Consider the following 14,860-nt stretch of genomic DNA (forward strand, 5'->3'; position numbering starts at 1 on the left):
TCCAAGAGATCCCTGTCTTTTTGTACTGGGGAGCCCAGAACTGGACACAGTACTCCAGATGAGGCCCTACCAGGGCAGAGTAGAGGGGGAGGATCACCTCCCTCGACCTGCTGGACACGCTCTTTTTAATGCACCCCAGAATGCCATTGGCCTTTTTTGGCCACGAGGGCACACTGCTGGCTCATGGCCAACCTGTCGTCCACCAGGACGCCCAGGTCCCTCTCTGCAGAGCTCCTCTCCAGCAGTTCATCCCCCAGTCTGTATTGGTGCATGCAATTAATTAAGTTTAATTTTCAGACTAAAGAATCCTACCATTGGTTCCAAGCTATAAGGTAAGACAACATTAAGATAGGTTCTGAAAGCCACGAAATTGGAATTATTCTTAAACTGGATTTCAGCTTAACGACAGCACAAAGGATATTCAAGACTGGCATGGTGGCCAATTTAATACTGAAGAAGTATGAACATATGGAGTATAGCTACTGCATACACATTGGTCCATGTTTTCATGGAAACAGTTTTTTGGGGATTTTTTGTAGGAGCAGAAAGATAATCTCTCTATATAAGCAGCACACAAGTTACTAAAGAGATTGCTGTGTTTTATTATCAACCTTTGGAAATAATATTTTAGGTGGGCTACTAAAATATTCAAAAGCCTATTTTTAAAGAATGTATATAATCTATAGGAATAATTTAAGGCCATGTATTCAAACCACTTCATCCAACTACATTAGAAAAGCCACTGGAAATCTGATTAAGTGCTGTATGTGACATTAATCTCCTATGATGCTGTGAAAAAGCCCTTTGGAAGGAAACATCTTTTCATCATCTTTTCTTAATTGTAAAAGTCATAATACTATAGTAAGAACACTCCTCTTATCCTTTAAGAATATAGTATCTTATACAAACATAATTCATTCTTTAAGGTATTTTTTCAGCATTTGAGGCTTATTATTCTCTTACCCATTACTTAAGGCAAGTAATCTAATATAAATCTGTAAAATCTGCTCAAGTCCTTGAACAAACAAAGCACTGTGAAACTGCTAGGAAGAATTACCTAGTATTAAAATTAGTACGTTCTTTTTTGTTTTAATTGCAGCTCCTCTCAAATATATCTTTCTTCCCAAAGACTGAAGAAACAAACAAACAAACACAAAATCTCTTCATACAACTAGAAAAAAAAAACAAAAAAAACCCCCTTAATATTTTCCTGAATCACGAGCAGACAGTTGGCATTTATGGCCAGTGTTCCACACCCATCCCTCCGTTATTCTTCAGGAAATTCTCTGTATTAAGATTACCGTTGCCTGGCTATTATTTTCCCACCACACAGCATCTTCCATACGGATCCTGTAGCTGCCAGCAGTTGGGTTTAATCAAAACCACAACGATTATTAAGAGGAAAAGCAAGAAATCAGACATGATCATGCATACCAAAACTCAAAGAATAAGTTACCCAAGCCTTTCTTCACAATAGCTTTTGCTGGTGTTGTGGGTCGACGAGCTGCCCTAGGCTGTTCCGACGGCCCTTCTCTGCAGTCTTCACCTTTGTACCCAGGACAGCATCTCCATTCTAGCTCTGTCACAGTCTTATATGCAACCGTGTAGCGAGGTCTGAAACTTGTTCGGTATCTGCCAAAACAGAGAGTATTTTAAATTATTTGTAACCTAATCTGTTATCCGGATCAAACCTAAAATTAAGACTGTTTTCCCTTTAAAATCATTTCACGTGCACTTCATTTTCTTCTTGGAACACCAAATGAACAAATGTTTTTGTCCAGGTTTTAAAGTTACCTGCACTTAACCAAGGCCACTTCAGGGAGAGCACGGCCAGAGCAAGTGGGATAACGTGCTGGGGGAAGGGTCCACCAGACACTGCTGAGAGTAACAGCGACTGCCAGAGTATGGATTACTCTATAAATTCAAAACTTTTCTCCTCTAACTACTTGTCATCACAAACCCACCCATGAGGCTCCTCTAGCAGTAACCTGATATCACAAAATGTTTCTGCCTGCTTTGTCTCTCCATAGTCACCACTTAAACATTCCTCCACATAATCTGTGTGTACAGGGCAGTTAAAGCCAAGAAGACTGTTCCAGGAAAAGACAAAACACTGAGAGCATGAGTCAGATAAGGACATGAAAGAAGGAGCCGGAAGAAAGGCAAGGACCAATGAAGGAAGCAACTCTTCCTCACTTCATTGTCCCAGTTAAGCTCAAGAGGATCTTGCAGACAAACCTGCACATTATGTGCATACAACTTCAAGAATCCCCAATTACTTGCTCAAAAGTTATTAAATAGCAAACTGCTTCTGATTGTACAACTTTCTTTAACCAAGATTATTTCCACGGTTTTCCTTATGCACATATAATATGGAATCCCCCCAAGCCAAATTTCAGAAGCTGTTTTATTTTATAAAAACTGCATCGACTTAAGGAATAGCTCACTTTGCATTGATAAAAGTAAATTTGTAATAAAGAAAGAATACGGAATAAATACAGACTAAACGAGGAAAATAAATAAAACACGAGTAGTATACCAGGAACACATTCTTTAATATAAACAAAAAGTTATCCCAATTCCTCATACCAATTCCTTTCTGTGAATAAAAGTAATTTTATAGTGCTTGCAGTTTTTAGGTCTATTTTTTTTGAAGACTATTTCAGTTTGCTTCCATTAAAGACAGACGTGTTTCCCAACTGAGATGCCCTTAGAGCAGTAATACCGTACAAGAAACAAAAGGCATCAGGAAAGGATTCAACAAGAGCTCTCCAACAGATTTCATTCATACAGAGTGTCTTTTAGGACACAGAGAATACAGAGCAGAACCAGAAACAGCTGTGCTATCACAAAGAATCGACTCCATGTTTCATTAAATGTTTTCTTGTATTAGTATGCAAACTCCCTTTTTGTTTAAAATTGATTGGTAATTAGCTATCAGATGGAAAGTATTGCGCCAACTGTGAAGCAGTTTGTATCAAATGTAAAAGAGTTTAACTGTTAATCTCCACGACTTTTTCTACCACATTTGCAAATAATTAAAGAAATATATATATATATATATTTACGCAACATCTCCCACTTCACAGACATAATTTTAATACGCCCTACATCTGATAGCCATTTGCTGTGTGTGTTTTCATGAGCTGCTTCACAAATTTGGGGCGGGGGAGTTCAAAGTGTTAAATACTAGTTTGTTTCTTCCCCAGTTTTGCAACAATGTATTCTAATTTTGTGTTAGGGCTTCATCTATAACCACAGCATCATGGAATGGCTTGGATTGGAAGGGACCTCAAGGATCACGAATCTCCACCTCCCCTGCACATGCAGGGCCACCAAACTTCACACTTAATACTAGACCAGGCTGCCAGAGCCCCATCCAACCAGGCCTTGAACACCTCCAGGGACAGGGCATCCATAACCTCTCTGAGCAGCCTGTTCCAGCACCTCACCACTCTCCTGGTAAAGAGCTTCCCCCTGATATCCAACCTAAATCTTCCCACCTTCAACTTAAAACCATTTCCCCTTGTTCTGCCATTATCTACCCTCCAACCTCTCATTGAAGGGCAAAAAGTTACTTTGACTAGAGACAATGTTGTCTTTTCACAACTGTTTTGGGGCCAAACAGTAGTCAGTCTAACGAGCCATACTGGATTCTCTTTTCTCTTAACAGAAAGGCAAGGGTGAGTCTGGCTGTAAATCTGTCTGTCAGCCACTCCCAGCTGTGGTGGTCTGCTGTGGTTATCAGGTTTTCTGATTCTGACTTGGTGAACATTAACTCCAAGTGGGTTTCCAGACTTTTTTTCTTTTTTTTTTCTTTACCTTTGCAATACACGAAACAGCTGTGGGCTGGTCTCAAGCTCATAATTTCTTTTACTGTGTTCATGAAAACGTCTGCTGAATGCTGTTTACAAATGTAAAGTGCAGACATGTCAAGGTCAAGTGCTTAAAAATTAAATAGATGAGTGCAGCGTAGAGGGCACCACTGGAAAGGACAACATCCCAGCCACCCATGAACTTCCTTTTCCTTCTTGCTTATCTGAATGTTAAACCACATCTCACTTAGGGAATTTGGGTACAACTCCCTCCCTTTGAACCAGCTGCTAGAGGCAGAGAAGTGTCAGGATTAGCTAGATGCTTTAGGGGTTTGAAGTGGTTGAAGAGTCATTACCATCTCTTTCACAAGCACCACATTACTGAAGTACAAACTCAAACTTCCAGATCAATTTTCCTATGCCGGAAATGGTAGTACATACTTTTCTCTGATTTCCATAAAGCACTTAACTGCTCACAGCTCTGTGTGTGTTCCTTCCCATACTTTCAGGGCCAAAATCCCTCCTGCAAATCCAACTATTTTGACCGTCTTCTGACACCACCAAGTTGCATTTCCCTATTTCTTTCCATGGAGAATGTTTAAGAATATAGCTAAAGGCAATTCTGTAAAAGGAATAAGAACAACTTTAGTGCAAAATACGGATTTGATTACTCAAATTAAACAATTTTCCTTGTACCATTCCTGTTACTTCAATCATAGCTCAGACAAGTTTATGCATACTTCCTCTACAGTCATGTTCATCAATGCAGACACCTCAGACGACTTCAATATTCAGCTAACAGTAAATTACAAGACTCTATCACATACAAAAGAAGAACATAGAAAAAAATCTAAAGGAATCATGCTTAATATTGTTCATATGGGCAAATTATACAACTTGTTAAAAGAGGTTTTTAAATCCAGAACTTTGCTCACAGGGTGGATTTCAGCTGGGGAGCTGCAGACTTCCAGGGCTGTGCCAGCATTTAACAGTGCAACAGCACCAAACACAATTATATTCTTGGAAACGGTTCTGACGAAACAAAAGCAAAACGTAACTTTCTGATAGAGAGCACATCCAAAAAATAATTTGCAGTTCTACATAATTAATGACAGGAGCTACTGAACAAGTCTATATTTATATCTGCAGTACTTTCAATCAAGTTGCTCACTTACACTCACATCAGGGATTACAAAATATACTCAGAATAGAAAAAGAGACAACGTCAATATAATGTTGCTTCTCTACACAATTGGACAGCTTTTAACAATATTTTGTACCCATATTTTATCTCATAGATGTGAATCTCTACACAGTTATGTAAGGAAGCAGTTTAGTCAAATAGATTCAGAAAAGTTCCTTAAGTCTCTTAAAGAACTTTGGCCCCACTTTAATGACTGCATATGTTGGAACATAACTAAAAAGTTAATAACACATTAAGTGTTCCTCCAGTTGATTTCTGCTATTCAAGTAAGTGTTAATAGTCACAATTATTTTTACAAGTGTCTCACAGATGGCAATTTTTTCCTTATATGATTAAAACTTGTACCGCCAGCATTTATTGTACCTCAATAACCCACTCATGAGGATCCTCAGCTAAAGAAGATGATCATATCCTTTTGTTGAATTAAGTCAAATAATATTAATGAGGTCATTCTTTTAGAAAGCATGAACAGAGAGTGATTTCAATAGTCTCATTTTTCCCTGTAAGAAAGAAAATAAGAACAGCTGGGTTTTTAGGAGTCTTTCCACAACAGAGTTTTAGCAACTAATGCCTATTACCTTTGCCATGAATTCAACACGGTGATGAAATGAGACAACACATTCAGATAATGTACATCTTCATTTTTAGTAACTAAGTATTTCACAGTTGAACTGAAGTAGTACAGTGCAACAGTAATGTCCAGCATCTCTTCCTCTTTGAGAGAAAAGTATTTTCTTATGAAAACGCTTTAATTAAAAATACATGTTTGCTTCGAAAGCTAGACATTTTGACTATGGAATGAGCTATAATTTTCTCAGGGTGCTAAGCCACAGAAGGAAGCAGTTAGCACTGATATTTGGAATGTCACCTAACAGCGATAAAACAAATCAGAAACATTTGGACGAAATTGGTGGGAAAACATATGGCTCAGTTCTGTAACTAGATATTAACATTCAATCTTTAGGGAAATGCAAGGAGATAACTGCCACCACATCCTCACTGTGAGCAAGGGACTGCAGAATCAGCATGTTTCTACATAAGCAGTGTATAAAATGTTTATTCTGAGCACAAAACTTCAAGGTCAGTCCAGAACTCTGTAGTCATTGGAACAGGTCCCATAACTTCAGAGGCCTGCAAATTGTGGTCTCATTGAATATAAGATAGCTAATCTTCATTACTTAATGCTTTTACTGAATGTAGATCCACTCTTTCTAAATGATCTAGTATGCTCTGGCACATCCCTGCCATCCAAATCTCCAATATACTTCAGTGGGGGTGCTGGCATAGCACACAACTCCTCCTCACCCATCACTTACCTATAAGATAAAGTGAAATGCAATCACATTTTGAAAAAGTATTTTTTTATTTTGCAGGCTGAATGGGCTTCGGCTGAAAATATACCTAAATTGTTCATTACTCCCACACAGCTACTGAGCTAGTATTAGATAAACCCACGTCTTCTATTTCCCAACAGTCTGGACCTACTAGTAGCCCCTACAGACGGTGGCAGAAATTCCAGTTCCAGTGAAACCAAGCAGACATTTAGTCATTGTCACTAACAGTGAGATTCAGGACACCTAACTTCAGGTGCCTACAGTGTGTGGATTGGCACCAGCTGCATGTAGTGCCACTAAGGGAACAGAACAGCCAGCTGAGTCTAAACTGGGCAGCATCTCATCCTGAAGTCCTATTTCCATGAGATTAATCAAACAGCATGTTGGACACTACTGACCTGCACTTGAGTCACCGTAACTGTAGATATCTAATTTTCCATACTCATATGTGTATCTCTGTAAGGCAAAGAAGTGAAGTTAGGGTGAGCTGAATCCTATCTCTGCATTTTGCTCATTTATAATCTTGCAGCAGTGGCAGCTGCTAATCTACACAGCAGCAGTGACAGCTATTTTCTGTCTGCTGTCACTAGTCCACGATGAGCTTAATGTAAGAAGAATATGTCTTCACTTGGAATTTATCCTAAGGCATTTAGAGCAACTGGTGAAGACATTTTGACAGGAGCAGATTAACTTAAAAGTCTAGGTGACTAAAAATCTATTTAAAAAGAATCCTAATAAACCCAAAAATGGTTACTGATTTTGATCTGGCATTTAGAGACACTAAGTTACTTCTTACAGACTTATGAAAGTCTCATCTTTACCCTTGCTTTTTCCTTTAGCGGTCAGTTTTGCTTTCCAAGATTGCAAAGAACAATGAGACAAGCGTTACCAGGAGCTGAGGTCGGAGCCTTTTTCACCAGCCCAGTGCCTGGCCCAGCTGTAGCCATCTCAGCTAAAGTTCCCCAAAGGCCACGGTCAGGTCTTTATGTAAGACCTGTGAGTGAAGTCTCTGTCCCTTCACACCACGTGAGAAGCACAACAGGAGCATTTGCCTCAAGTCTGGAAGAAACTGTGAGCGGGCTGGAATGTGGCACAGGTGACCTGGATCCTTCCCTCCCATTCTATTCCCAGCACATCAGCACTTTAGGACAGATAGACAAAAGTTGCTTTCTTCTACCTCTAAAGAATACTGTCCCATCATCTACTGGTGACAGGGAAGGATCAGAGAACCACCCTGTCAAAATCAGCTCACTACAACCTAATCTTTCACATGGTTCTCCTTAGTACTGAGATTGATTCAATGTATTCAAAAGAATTTTACAAGTAAAACTTTTTTTTTTTTTTTGAACATAAGAGAGGCAAAAGACCACAGGTCTTTTAGAGAGATACGTCTCAGTGAGATATGCATGTATATATACATGGAGAGAGAGATTGGAATATATGTCAGTCACCAAGGATTTTATTTTTAATAAGCTGACCACTAAACTCCAATAAAAAAATGACCAAAAACTAAGTTTCAGGTGTAGATTTTAATATTCTTAATGTCACTGAATTATTACCTCTGAAAACCAGGCAGGCATCATCTTCTACAAGCAGAGAAACAAATATATAGGATGTATTTAAGGAACTTATAGGTAAAGTTTAAAGTGCAGCTTTGTTCTCGAGATCTGTACTTCTTACATGATTACTTCCTTCTATTTTGTCACAAGATAAACATATGCCAGTCAACCACATGCTGATAGACCAACAATAAGCTACTAAAAACCTGATGCAGCTGTAGAGGCCCCTGTTCATTGCAGGGGATTTGGACAACATGGCCTTTAAGAGTCCCTTCCAAATCTAATGATTCTTTGACTCTACAGAAACAAAACAAAACAAAAGAAAAGCTAAGTAAAATGGGATATTAGAGCCCAAGAATCCAAGAGTTTTGCAGGACAGCACTGTGCAGAGGTCCAACATTGACAGAACAGAAAAGGATGCAGCAACAGTTCCCATGCTTACAACACCTTCACCTGCTCCTGCCTGCAGTGGGGACCAAGCTTTTCACCTTACACCAGTGCAAAGGCCAGGTGAAAATGCAGTGTACTGCTCTGATAAAGCTCCCTGAGAAACAGCAGCTCCGGCAGTGACCCTTTTGCTTCCACTGCTGAAGACACAAGCTTAATTCTAAGTGTGAGCTACTGCTAATAGATTAAAACATACAAATTATGTATATGGAATGGATAACCAGCCTTGTTATGAACACAAGAGCCAGCCTGTGGGACTAGCTAAGATCTCAATCTTCACAACAAAACACAATCTGCTCTGAGAGCTGATAGTTTACCAAGACACCAAGTCAAAGTGAACTGGAGGGGAGAGGAAAGATGAGAACTGAAAGCAAGGAGGTCAAATGTCCGTAGAACTGTGGGAAGAGGGGAGGAATAATCAGCAATGTCTAAAACAGGAACTGCTCACTTTCTAATGATGCAAAATATTTTTTAGTTGTTTTTTTTTTTCCTTTTGTTTTTGTTTTCCAGGGGGTGATTTATGACAAAATAGACCTTAAGTGGGTCTGCAGCTCCCAAAAATTAACAATCTGTTATTTTGGAAACAGAAGAGGCCCCAGACCTGTAGGTCATATACTTCTCAAACCAGAAGAACACAAAGAAGTATAATTATTTACATTAATGTGAACTGAGGAACAGTTTCTGGCTTTCTGAATTACAGCAACAAACTATGAATGATGTATGAAATTAAAATCCCCTGTCCAATTCACAGAGAAGAAAGTCATTGTTGCACTGAGTGTGTAGAGATGCACAGTTTCAAGCTCAGGGAGATTGCCAGGAAAGTTTACCATGCTCAGCAGGCTCTCAAAGATTATCAAACAAGCACTCCAGGAAACTGAAGTATGCTCTGAAGTTGTTTAAGTTTCCTTACTGTTTTCAATGCAGAATCCCTTAGGCTAAACTCCCTATGCAGTCAGCTAGCTGGAGCCTGTACAAAGAAATTCTGCTTCATACAAAATACCTAAGGAGGAAAAAAAAAATCTCTAAAGACTTTTCTAGATATTTCAAGGGGAAACATGAAATAGCCCTCAACTTCTTGTGCATCCTGAAAGTTTTTCCGATGAGATATGCGCTGCTAGAAGCCAGAGGCAAGCACAGCGTCTGATCCTGTACTGACTTGTATGTCTTAGGCTTGATCCTGCCCGGTGCTGAGTGCTCTGACACTGCTTCATTTCCATCAACTGAGCGTTCTCAGAGAAAGCAACACTGGGACTGTTCAAGGATTGAAAACTACATGTGGATTTACTACATGCTCCTAGACGAGGACTGGTGTGCTCCACCCAGGACTCTCTGAGGTTGCCAGAGAACGATAATTCAATATAGCCATCTGAACTGAACTGGAAGTCTGACATCCTGTGTGCCAGCAGGAAAATTTCCACTTCTCAAAATATTTTTATTAATAAGTCTTGTATATTGGTTATTTAAAGCTGAGTGTAACTAATCAGTATAGTCAGCTATCCTGACATTTATGATTACAGAAAACCAGCAGCAAGTCTCTAAAGTTACTTCAGTCTTTTTGCCTTAAGTCTTCCCCTTGGCAATGACTGAACTTTGCTGTGGGAGCAGGCTTGTTTAAAGTTATTTAATACAAGAAGTTGGAAAACATTGCTCAATGAGAGATTTGGAAAGGTTTGCTAATTTAGCTATTGATTCATTTGTAACTTTCTTGGCAGTTTTCTAAGCATGTGCAATCTACTGGAGTAATAGGGTTGCTTGTTACATGTTGATCATTAGCATTAAGATAAGACGCTCACACTAAATCATGAAATCCACTGCCCACAAGCTAAAGACAAGTGACCAGACTCATTATTCACTTGAGCACACACTTATCTATATGCACATGCGCAGAATTAATGGGGACTGTTATCAGAATTGGGGGAATCTGATAAACATCCTTTCTTCAAGTCCCTGGGCAACATGACAACTTTAAAGCTAGCTCTGCTGTTAGCTGGGGGTCACGGGGGCAATTACGTGACCTCCAGGGGTTCCTCCCAGTCTAAGTTTTTCTGTTTGATTTACTGCCTCATACTCTCCAGCTCTCCACGGGCAGGGACATCCTGCTTGCCAGTTCTGGAGCAACAATGAAAAACCAGAAAGCATTCCCCTTGTTCACCTCACAGGCTGGCTTATTATCAATTTAACTTTACTAGTGAAAGCAATTTTGCCCCAAAATGCTGGGCTAGAAGCTGGAGCATCTAAGTTATAGTCAATCCAATAACAACATCCCATGCCGAAGCAGCTACATTGACCTGAGAATGTCCAACACAGAATTAGAGAATCATTAAGGTTGGAAAAGACCTCTTAGATCATCTAGTCCAACTGTCCACCCCTACCACCGATACTGCCCACTAATCATGTCCCTGAAAGTCCTGACCAGGCTCCCTGCTCCACCAGCCCCTCTAACATGGGGCATTACAGCAGATCCACAGCCCTCAAAAGTCTGCATAATCTAGTCAAGGAGATTGTACAATTTGCTTTTAAGCTAATTGAGTTTCTAAACTACTCATGAGAAAGCCAGGAAAGGAAATTTGCGGCACAGTAAGTGGGGAGAGGTCAGCTATTTATGAAACAATGCTAAATTTCAAACATAAAGATCTCTTTGGTGCGTAACAAGACTAATATTTTCATATAAGTATCCTTCTTGCCTGTGACTCATTAATAACAAAGTTTCTCTCTCCTTCACCAGTCACATTTCTAAATAAAATAAATCAGGAGTCCCCGAACTTCAAAGGGAACATACTTCAAAGGGCACTTCTGCTTCTTCTTTGTACTCCCTCTCCTCCTATCTCTTAGGCAGCCACACTAACTCACATTTATCCCTGACACCTTAATCGGCCAAAGCATCCCCTAACTGTTCAGTAAGGAAACATATTACTGAGCCCAAATATCTATAAAACATTTGAACAATGAAATCTAATTATTTCCTGAGCTTCCACTTAACATTTTAGGAGTAGAATGATATTTGAATGGACATAATGGGCTCATGCATGTAAATAATTTTTAGGCTTAATCACAAGAGCTTTCTATTTGTACTGAAACAAAAAGTCTGATGACTGTAATTCATATCTGCAACACCTAACACTCCCAGAAATGAAGAACACTTGGAACTCAGGAGCACACTGTATGCTTAAGGCAGTGAAATACTCACAGCGCCTTAAATGCACAGAACTATTTAAGTACTTGCTGCGCATAACCTGGGCTGTACCGAAACACCAGAAGGGCTCTTCAACTAATCCACTGAGTGACCACAACCCAGCTCAAGTACTAATAAAACCCATACATCTTTGATACAGTAAATTCTTTGTTTGATTCGGATCTCCCTGTACCCAACGTCTGTAACAGAATGAGGTCTCAGATAAATCAAGAGTATCAGAAAGGAGACTACACAGAGACTGTTGTTTATTCCAATGAATCTCTACTGTTTAGTTAATTTTTAACTTCTCTATGCCCACATATAAAGGAAAAAAGAGAATAACTCCAGAAAAATCCTCATAGCCATTTCTTTGTTTCTTTTATAGCTCTTTCCTGTCCTATTCTATTTGCTAGCTAGGAACTGAGCTAGCAAACATATATAAACATATTTTGTTATTTAAATCACTATTCCTTCTCAATTAAACAATACTTTCCACCTGAAGGAAGTTATTCCTGGGCGCAGTGGTGTGCAGGATTTGAACAATGTATTTCAAACACATTGGATTAGTTATTTTCTTACTCTGCTGCTAAGAAAACAAGCATACCAGCAACAGACAGAAAAATAAGTCACTGCCTATGAGAAGATTGTTTTGTACACAATAAAATTTCAAGACTTTGATAGGATCTGCTTAAAGGACATTCCAGCTGCTTTCCGTGCTCACTGGCTGCTGCTACAATAGGTACTTAGAATATTTTATATTAAGAACGTGGAATTAGGTAGCAGTTGCCACCTGGGGTATGAATAAAACTACACTTACGTTCACCAAAAAGTCAAATTCAGGAAACAAAGGCATACACTAAGCATTTAATTCCATTCTCAAAGAACAGAAAAGTTCCATGAGATTGGCCACAGCAGGCAAGCACAAACATTTAGCCACATATCCATCACCAGACACGTAGGAAAAGCTGAAGGACAGGCAGTGCAATTTCTTAGAACTACAGTGTAATTTGGAAGGGGATGTGACTTCTGAAGGTCATCCAGTTCAGTCCCCAACTGGAGCAGGGCTTCCCTTTCTGACTCTCGCCAAAGCTGCCACTAGTTCAACCAGTTTGTGGTTCAGCAATTTCCTAAGCCAGAAGCAATGTCTTTGCGCTTTCTTCATCATCTACTAGCAGATGGTCTAAGAAAATGCTAATTTACCACCTCTGAAATTCCTTCCTTACATGATTGCTGATTTATGTGTCCACAGAGCTCAGCTGTAACCCTTCCTCACTTCTCCACAGCTCCACTACTGAGACTGTGCAACGGAGTGTACGCTCCATTACACAGCCTCAATCGCAAGTCCAAAGTGGCCAGTTCAATATCCCAGAGAGAAACAAGGGAAATTACACAAGACAGTGTGACTTGGCTGCCTGCTGCCTTTGTTATTTGCCTCAAATTCCTGTATTTATATATCCCAAAAGAGAAAAGCTATTTTTCTAAACAAGCAAACAAACAAACAAAAAGCAGTGCATTCAAATGCCAAATACCCAATATCTATTGTCCCAGGCCCCGGGAAGGCAGTACCATCATCGTACACAGTTCACTCCAGTAGCACCAGGCACCAAGCAGTATCAGTCATGGCCTCACTTTCTCATGTCAAATTAAAACCAGTTACCCACATGTCAAAATCAAAAACAGTTATTTGTCCTAAAAGAATCCTTGCCATCAGCTCAGTCCACGTGTAAGCCTGAGCCCCCCAAAATCTGGGAGTCTTCCCAATGACTTCTGGAGAAGGTGAGATAGTTCCACAGTGCACTCATCAGGTACAGTTTTTCAATAAGAGAGTGCAAGTACTGCTGCTCTTCCACTGGGGAAACTGAGGAAAGGAATTTGGCAGAGATTAGCCACAGAGCAGTGCAGCTGTCCCCACTTCCTGCTCCACCTGCGAGACCACAGCCTCAACACAGCAGGCTGAGCTCTAAGTGCTGCTCACCCTGCAGGCTGTGTGCTCACAGTTAATCACAGAATCATGAAGTTTGGAAAAGACCTCTAAGATCATATCCAACCATCGGCCCATTCTCACCATACTCACTAACCACATCCCTCAGGGCCACATCTACCCCTTTCATGAACATCTCCACCGGTGGTGACTCTACCACTTCCCTGCGCAACCTCTGCCTGATCACTCTTCCTGAGAAGAAATTTTCTCTAATATCCAACCTGGTCCTCCCTCGGTGCAACTCCCATACCCTCTTATCCTAATGCTGTTACCTGGGAGAAGAGGTCAACTTCCACCTTGCCACAACCTCCTTTGAGGCAGTTGTAGAGAGCAATAAGGTCACTGCTAAGCTTCCTCTCCACCTGTCTGAACCACCCCAGCTCCCTCAGCTGCTTCCCATAACGCTCCAGACCCTTCGCAGCTTTGTCGCCCTTTTTCACGATCACAGAAGCTAAACCAAACAAGCAACTTTGCATCACGCCCTGCACAAATCACTGCATTGGCTGCACTCCTTGCTGGACGGGCAACTGATGGAGGAGCTGCAAACACACTGGCTCACACTCCTGGCTCTCCCTTGCTGTTACTCGCTGATCCAGCTGCGCAGAGCAGCCCCAGGTCCGCCGTGCTCAGCACACAGCCCGGTACAACCCGGAGCAGCACACAGGTGTGCAGCCAGCAGGTGCAGGGCTCCAGCCGCCCGTGGCAGCGGCCCGCGGGCCCGGGCAGGCAGCGCGGCGCGGTGTGCCAGCACAGCTCCCCCATCCCGGTCAGTTCGCACAGCGAACGCACCAACAGATTCAATGTGGCTCTAATTAGTTCCAGCGGCCTTATGTTTGCAATAAAAGAGAGCGCTGGCTTCGGGGCGCGCTCGGGGACCGCAGGCTAGAGCAGGACGGCCGTCTCGCCCGGGCTGTGCTCGTTTTGGGGTGCAGCCCCGAGCACGGCCATCGCTGCCGCCGGGATCGTGATTAGGCTTCAGGAGGACTTCGTACAACTGAACGCTTCCCCTCCCACCGCCGCCTCCTCCTCGGCTACTTACACCGGGGTCGGTCGGCAGGGAAACTCGTTCCAGGCGCACTTGTATTGGGCCTGGACGTAGCTCTCGGTCCCGTCCAGCACCGAGCAGCTGACGTTCTTGTTCACGATGTACGCACACCAGTTCCTGCGGGCAGAAGAGACACGAGGCGTTAGCGCCGGGCAGCGGTAGAGGCGCGAGGGGCCCCGCACGTCCCGGCACTCCAGCCCAGCCCGTCTCGGCTCACCCCGCCGCCAGCAAGGCCCCCCAAGCTGTGCGACTACCCCGCCCGGGCACGGCGCTGCCCCGCGGGTACTCACTTGCTGCGGGAGC

General features: G+C 41.7%; 1 long non-coding RNA gene across 1 annotated transcript; it reads right to left on the reverse strand.

Moving 5' to 3' along the window:
- Nucleotides 1-1,430: 1,430 nt before the first annotated feature.
- Nucleotides 1,431-14,860, reverse strand: LOC104910247. Its single transcript, XR_792911.3, has 3 exons — nt 14,848-14,860; nt 14,552-14,674; nt 1,431-1,632 (listed from the first exon to the last, which is right to left on the reverse strand). It is a non-coding gene; the product is annotated as an uncharacterized LOC104910247 (long non-coding RNA).

This window comes from Meleagris gallopavo, chromosome 3 (assembly GCF_000146605.3).
Source record: "Meleagris gallopavo isolate NT-WF06-2002-E0010 breed Aviagen turkey brand Nicholas breeding stock chromosome 3, Turkey_5.1, whole genome shotgun sequence".
Taxonomy (NCBI): Eukaryota; Metazoa; Chordata; class Aves; order Galliformes; family Phasianidae; genus Meleagris; species Meleagris gallopavo.